Raw genomic sequence first — 6934 nt, forward strand, 5'->3', positions numbered from 1 at the left:
GGATCTGCATCATTAAACCAAGAGTAACAGAAAACCCTCCCGGGTTTTCCCAGTAAGTTTTTGCAGCAGCAGCAGCAGAACCCTAATCAATACCCAGATCCTCACTCTTCTAAAACCTCTTGGCCCCACACAGAAGACGCTGGTCCTTCTCCACGGAAGGTGGGGGTTGGGGGTGATGGCAGAAAGAATCGCCCAAAAGGAGGCCGATTTCAGAGGCGTGGGGAGGGGCAAAAACAGGTCTTGTGCAGTCGAACATCCTCCTCTGAGTCCCAGCTACCAGCCTGAAAGTCCGCGCAGGAACCAGCCCCTCCTAGACCTCCTGGGGCCTGGGCCTTTCTGCCAGAGGTGCCCCGAGGGCTGGCGGGGCTGGCAGCGCAGTTTTCAGACTCCAAGGATTGATTCCGTACCCCGCCCCCCTCCCCACCTGCGGCCTCCCTCCAAGGCCGGCGATTTCTAACCCTTTAGTGAGACCTCTTTCGGGTAGGACAAGTGAGGCTTGGTGGCCAAGAACAGACGTGCCTGATTCCTTGGCTGGAATGAGTTGCTGGGGGTGGGGGTGGGGTGGTCGTGGAGAGGGGCTCTTTAGGAAAACCCAGGACTTGGGGGAAGTGAGACCTCGGTACCAGTGATCCTCGCTCCCACCCCTACTCCTACCCCCACCCCCACCCCGGACCTTCGCCTTAAGGACCAGGCGAGGCAGGAGGGCAGGGAGAGGGCAAGGCAGTTCTGCGGCCCGGATGGGGTTGGGAGCGAGCCCCGAGGCCACTGCAGGTGCTCCAAAGGGACCACACAGGTGGGCGCAGCCTTGGCAGGTCAGTGAGGCCAAAGCTCAGAGTTAGCGGGGCCCAGAGAGTGAGTGGGTAAGGGTGAGCACGCGCGCCGGCCCGGCCGAGGGGAGCTCGGAGAGAGGGTGGGCGCCGCCACCGGGATACCCCAGCCACCAGGGAGACACAGCCCACCCCACCCCTTCCTCAGGCGACAGGGCTGGAGGGGCTACGGGGTCTGCAACGCTGAGAAACTTGAGGCAACACAGACAGGCTCCCCCCTCCAGGACATGCCCCTGCGCTCGAGGCCCCGCTCCAACGCCTCCCGAATCGCCCATCGTCACCCACCGCACCCTGCAAGGCCCCCGCGAGCCCTCGGATCCCAGACGGGTAATTACCTCCCGGAGGCGGAGTGGGGGGCGGCGGCGGCGGCAGCAGACACTTTGAGCCCGACTTTCCGGCGTTCGCGGGGTGCGGGTGCGCGCAGAGCAGAGCCGTGACCTGCTATTTATAGACGGGAGCCAGGCGCCCCGGGCTGCGAAGCGAGAGGCTGGGAGCAGCGGCGGCGGCGGCGGCGCAGGGCGCGGGCCGCGGCTCCCGAGGCACCCGCCGCTCCCTGGGGCTCCCGCGCTCGCCGCTCGCTCCCCTCCCGCCCGCCGCGCGCGCCCCGGCGAAGTTGTCACCAGCGCAGCTGCCTCTCCGACTGCTCACACGCCCCCTGGCACAATCGCTACTTTCTCCCCCCACCCCCACCCTCCCTGCTCCCCTTCCTCCCTGCACCTTCCCAGCGGTCTCCTCCCAATGTCACCAGCGGCCGAAAACAAGAGGCGGCAGTGACGGTCGCGCAACTGGCGCAGCTCGCTCCCCGCTACCGGTGGAGTGGAGTTGGCGCCCCGGCCACCTAGCTCGAAATGACCGAAACACGTTTGCTCTGCGTGCGGACACCCCCGGCCCTGACCCTCTGCTGGGACCCTCTGCGAGCGGGGCTGCGGGTGGTGACCGGTGACCCGGGGCCGCCGCTCAGCGGCCGGGGCGGGAGAAGCCACGGGAGGAGGGCGCTGGCAGCGTCAGCCCAGACCCGGGGAGGGGTGGGGGAGCGGGGAGGAGCGGTGTCCCCCGCTCCTCGGTCTTCTGCCTGCCGTCACCCTGGGACCTGTCTCTCTTGCCACCCGCCTCCGCCGCTGCCCCGTAGAGGTCTGACGGCAAAGACCCGGGCATTGGCTCAGCGCAGCCTACGGCCCCCCACCGCCATCCCCGCGTTGTGGCTGATCGCTGAAGCCGAGCCAATCCCAACTAGCGTGTGCTCCTTTGGCAGCCTGGGTGCGTGGGGACAAATGCGCACTCTGCGTGTTTAGAGTGTCAGGAAAACGGGGTACGTAATCACAGTCTGAACGGAGGCTCAAACTCCCCCACTCCCTCGCCAACCGCGCACAGGGGAAGGCGGGCAGCCTGGTTATTCCCGGCTGCTGGGTGTGGGGTAGATGAGTGTCCCCATCTGCGCCGTACAGGTGCCACCTGGCGGTTCTCTGGGAGAGGTTTTAACTGAGCTGCTCCAAGGTAACGCAGAGAGCCGGTCCACACCAGCACCCTCAGCCGCTTCCCTCCCCGAGGGGACCTGAATTTCGTATTTTAAATAAAAGAGTGAGCTTGCTGGTATACACGGGCTACGTGGGCCATGCAGAGAGAATGGAATCCCCAAATTAGGACGGTGACTTGGGGTTCGATCTCTACAGGTAGACAAAGTGGGAGGCCGCAGCTGCCCCCAACTGTCACCCCTGCTGCCACTTCCTGCATCTAGGCCTCCGTTCGCTCCGCCAACATTAACGAACGGCCAGGAGGTGAGAAGCTTTAACCGACAAGAGCAGAAACTGCGGTGCTTCTTGCCTTCCCATCGCTCTTCCTCGGGGATTGGAGCAATGCCCGACATGCTGTCTTTTCAATAAACGTTTGCAGAACGAATTAACTAACGCTGTGGGCCAGAAGCCGTGCTGGGCCCGTCTTCTCCTCTGTCCCGACGCCCTGCCCTCTCCTGTTCGTCAAGCTTGTTCGGCTGCGCTCAGCCACCATGGCAGGTGAGCTGGATGCAGAGGAGGAGGGTGAGTGACGCTCCGGGCAGGGCTGTGGGGGTGCGGATCCCCCCCCCAGGAGCCCCTTACACAGATGTCCCCTCTGAGGTGCAATGCTGACATACCCATGCAGCAAAACACACCGGCCACACTTGGGGCTTGAAGCAATGAATAAATCCCTTTTGTAGAAATCTGCTAAGGAGATGATGAAGCTTTCCCTCGGGCAAAGCTGCAGCCTTTTCTTCAACCACCAGACTGAGTGAGTATTAGATCATGGGGTGCCTGACCTTCACCACTACACAGAGAAGGTGCTCAGCACATCTCTCCTCTAACTTCACATGTGCGTGTTTATAAAGACCGACACAGTGCCTGCAGTAAGAAAACATTCCCTTACAAACAAAACAGTTTTAAAATAGATACACAGATACAGCTACTGTCTTTATGGACATGAACGCTCAATGTGAGATACCCAGAAAAGAACTTTTCTAATTAAAATCTAAATCAACGTGGTGCCGACCAACATGCCATTTACCCGGCTGCTGGAGGAACGTGGGCTGTGCCGGTGCGTGTCCTCCAGGAAGTTCAAATCCCAGGGCGGCGGAGGGAGAACACCGACCAGACACGGGCACCACACGGCATTTTAGAACTCCACCCCTCGGCCTGGTAGTTACCTTGTTTAGTGACTCGGCAGAGCTTTCTTTGAATAAGGCTAGAAGATGCAGGTGTTTCTACAGTTTATTAAACTCATTCAGCATCCGAGGTTTTTACAAACCTTGAACTTCTAGTTATCTGTGCCCCCAAAACATAAGTCCAACTGCCGGTGAAGGACAAAGTATTTTTCATTTCCTTCTGGAATATCTCTGCGGGGCCAGGGGCCGAAGGTGATTCCCAGCAGCTACCTGACTGACCAAAGCAATGAAGTCAAGCCAGGAAGTGCAGGGCTGGAGTCACCGCCACCCCCATCCTCCCATCCTCCCACCCTCCCACCCCTGCCTTTCTAAGGAAGCAGCTCACACTCTCCAGTTGCACAGGTCCATTGTTCAGGGGCATCAGTGCCGCACATGGGGGACTCCACACTCCCATGCTCCTTCACTGTTAAAAATCTCTCCTAAAATATAGCACCAAGTAGGACATAGGCATTTTTTTTATTCCACAGTTGTCCATTTATATGAACAATAACTTTGCAGATCAAGCCATTGTCCTCATCCCAGTTTTGAAGAACTTAATACTGGAAGAGTGCAGCTTTGATATTCGTACATTAAGATGATCTCATTTGTGCAAGTGTGTATATGTGTATTTAAATTAATGGGGAATGTTCTTAGAAATAGAGGTTTCACCCAGCTTTAGTAAAAGGGGAAAACTATCGTAAAAGAACCTGGCTGTCCCCAGCACTCAGAACAGGAATGCAGCTGGGCATCGGTGACAACTGGAAACCAGGACATGCCATCGGGACTGCATCTCCCCCTCCTCCCAACTGCTTTGTTCTTCCTCATTCTCACCCCTCGAGCTCTCTCCCTCCAATAGCAGGCTTTTCTACTTCTCTGGAGCGCACCAAGTTGCATAGTTACTAAAAGCTCTTGAACTTCACAATCTACAGGCCAGTTCCAAATTCTCAAAAAGTCCCAGGAGCTGCCCAACTCCCGTGCAGACACCCAAGGCTAGGGGATGGAGGGGAAGTCACATTCTCGCTGCAGCTCCTGTCTTAACCAGGTGGACAGTGGCCGTCATGCTGAGGCAGGAGGAAAAGGATAAACATTCCCAGGAAGCGGGGAGGTTATTAGGTCATTGCTGGCCATTGTCATCTCTTAATCCTTGTTCATTCTATTAACGCCAGCACAAAAGGCAGATGGGCACAGGAGGAGAAGCGTAGCAGCAATGACATCTGTGTGTGTGAACCCAGGTGCATGCTTAAATGTCGACCGAGGTGGCCTGCCTCTTGCTGATGGTGGTGTCTAAGACGGAGCAACATGGCTGAAGGAGCAACGTGGTTTTATGACCTCTTGACATGGGACTGGATGAGCAGAAAGAGTCAAATATTTCACAGGCAGTTTACTTTAGCTACTTTTTTTATGACAAACTAAATGAGGATATTTTAATGAAGGAAATGAGCATGATACCATTTACATTTATTGAAGATAAACTTACTGTTTTCATTTACATAATATATTTCTAAAATGTACATAAATTACACATTTGAAAACAAATCATGTTTGAGAAACAATAGGGTGATGAATCTTCACATTTCAGGGTCATCAACCCCTTTGAGAATTTGAAGTAGATGACGGACTCTCCCGGGGCTGGGGGTGGGAGGGAAACACCTCCATTTATGCAGATGCACCCCATTTATGGTGGGATAATCTGTGACATATGTATGGTACTTGACATCTGGAACTTCAAATATCATGTTCCTTTTGTCTTCCTCCAACCACTCCCATTGGAACGAGTGAAACAAAGTTTACAGATTCTCAAACAGAAGATTCAAAATGCCAAGGAGGGTGAAGCCAAAGACATTGGTAGGAGCATATGAGTCCGGGAAACAGGTTCCCCTCCCAGCACCCTGCCTAGAGAGACTATAAACGAACTACACATAAGAAGACAAAGCTCTTAGAAGGACGGGAGGAAGTTGCAACTCAGGGAAGGATGTTGTATTGGTTTGCTAGGGCTGTCATGCAAAATACCGCAGCCTGGGTGGCACAGAGGACAGAATTGCATTCCTCACAGCCCTGGAGGTTGGAAGTCCAAGATCAAGATGCTGGAGAGTCAGTTTCTCCTGAGGCCTCCCTTCTCAGCCTGAAGACGACACCCTTCCTCCGTGTCCTCGCGTGAGCTTTTCTCTATCTTCATTCCCTCTTCTTAGAAAGACACCAGTCAGACCGAGGAAGGGCCCACCCTAACAGACTCATTTTAATCTAATTATGTCCTTAAAGACCCCATCTCCAAATACAGTCGTATTCTGAGTACTGGGGTTAGAGGCTTCAACATAGAAACATGAGGGACACAATTCAGCCCCTAACGGATATGCATTGCATCAAACTCCAGAAAGAATCTGGGGGTGGAAGTAGAACATAGATTCCCCCTTTATGTTAAGAGGGCCCAGGATGAAGAAACTTGTATCCGTTTTCCCAACAGAGTGTTTGGGAAAACTCTGTCTTACTGGAAGAACCCAGGGCACAGCAGCATAAAGTAGGGATGTAAATGGCAGCCCGGCTACCCTGGATCCTCGAGGGCTGAGGACTACTGCCTGTCCAGCCCTTGGGCTTTCCCGGGGTGCAGAAGGGGTCCCTGTGAGCTGTAGGAGGTCTGGAAGTGAGTCGAGCCCTCGAGATAGAGCCACCAAGACATGAAAGAGAAGCCACCCAGGAGGGCCACCAGACAACACACTCAGAAGAGTGCAGCCTGTTGACCGGCACGCAGACATGTGCAGTGCACACACCTGGCCGGGGGCCGGAGCAGCGACTTCAGCAGGGTCCGTGGCTGTGCAGTAGCACAGTGTCATGCTTCAGTCTCACCTTGACTGTAACCGAGGCCGAGTCACCTCTTCAGAAAATGAGAGAGGTCATCAACACCCAGACATGTCCCCCAGTGTCATGATGCTTCATAAGTCCCATCTGGACCAACACGCTCCCCCAGAGGCGAGGGAGAAGGAGGAGGAGGAGGAGCAATAACATGTTAAACTCGTTGAAGACACTGCTGACCTGGTTTAGGTGACTGGATGGGACCAAGAAACTAAGTTTTCTATTTCTGAGTACAAACGGGTTCTTATAGGTTAATTTTATTGCACAAAAATTATGTTCCACTTTTTGCACCTGAAATTTAGAGATTCTACAAACTTCTAAAAATATATCCTTTATTCCTCAGGTTTTTAGTTCATTTTCAAGACATGCACAGAACCCCAGAATAGCATCGATGAATTCACATTAAGAATATTTGGCTTAATGATCTGATTCTTTATATCTGGTTGTGCAAAGAATCTTTTTATCTGAGAAATACTTGCTAAAATATATATAATTTTCCACCAAGGTATTATTTGGAATTCTATTTTCTTAAGGATAGTGTCCACACGCTGCAGCATGTGATCATGTTTAGTAAGTGCCAGAAAAAGAA

The 6934-nt window shown here is 54.1% G+C and overlaps 1 protein-coding gene across 3 annotated transcripts in view; it reads right to left on the reverse strand.

The window, feature by feature from the left end:
• INPP4B (inositol polyphosphate-4-phosphatase type II B) overlaps positions 1–1360 on the reverse strand; it is a 515731-nt gene extending 514371 nt beyond the window's left edge. The window contains exon 1 of one of the 3 annotated variants that reach the window (XM_037126042.2): positions 1163–1357. The gene's annotated coding sequence lies outside the window, so the exon portion shown is untranslated. Of the gene's footprint in view, positions 1–1162 lie in introns of all 3 variants that reach the window. The other 2 variants (XM_053658182.1, XM_053658184.1) reach the window with 2 other exon arrangements.
• Positions 1361–6934: the final 5574 nt, after the last annotated feature.

Source organism: Artibeus jamaicensis, unplaced genomic scaffold (assembly GCF_021234435.1).
Source record: "Artibeus jamaicensis isolate MK-2021 breed Jamaican fruit bat unplaced genomic scaffold, CSHL_Jam_final scaffold_537, whole genome shotgun sequence".
Classification (NCBI taxonomy): Eukaryota; Metazoa; Chordata; class Mammalia; order Chiroptera; family Phyllostomidae; genus Artibeus; species Artibeus jamaicensis.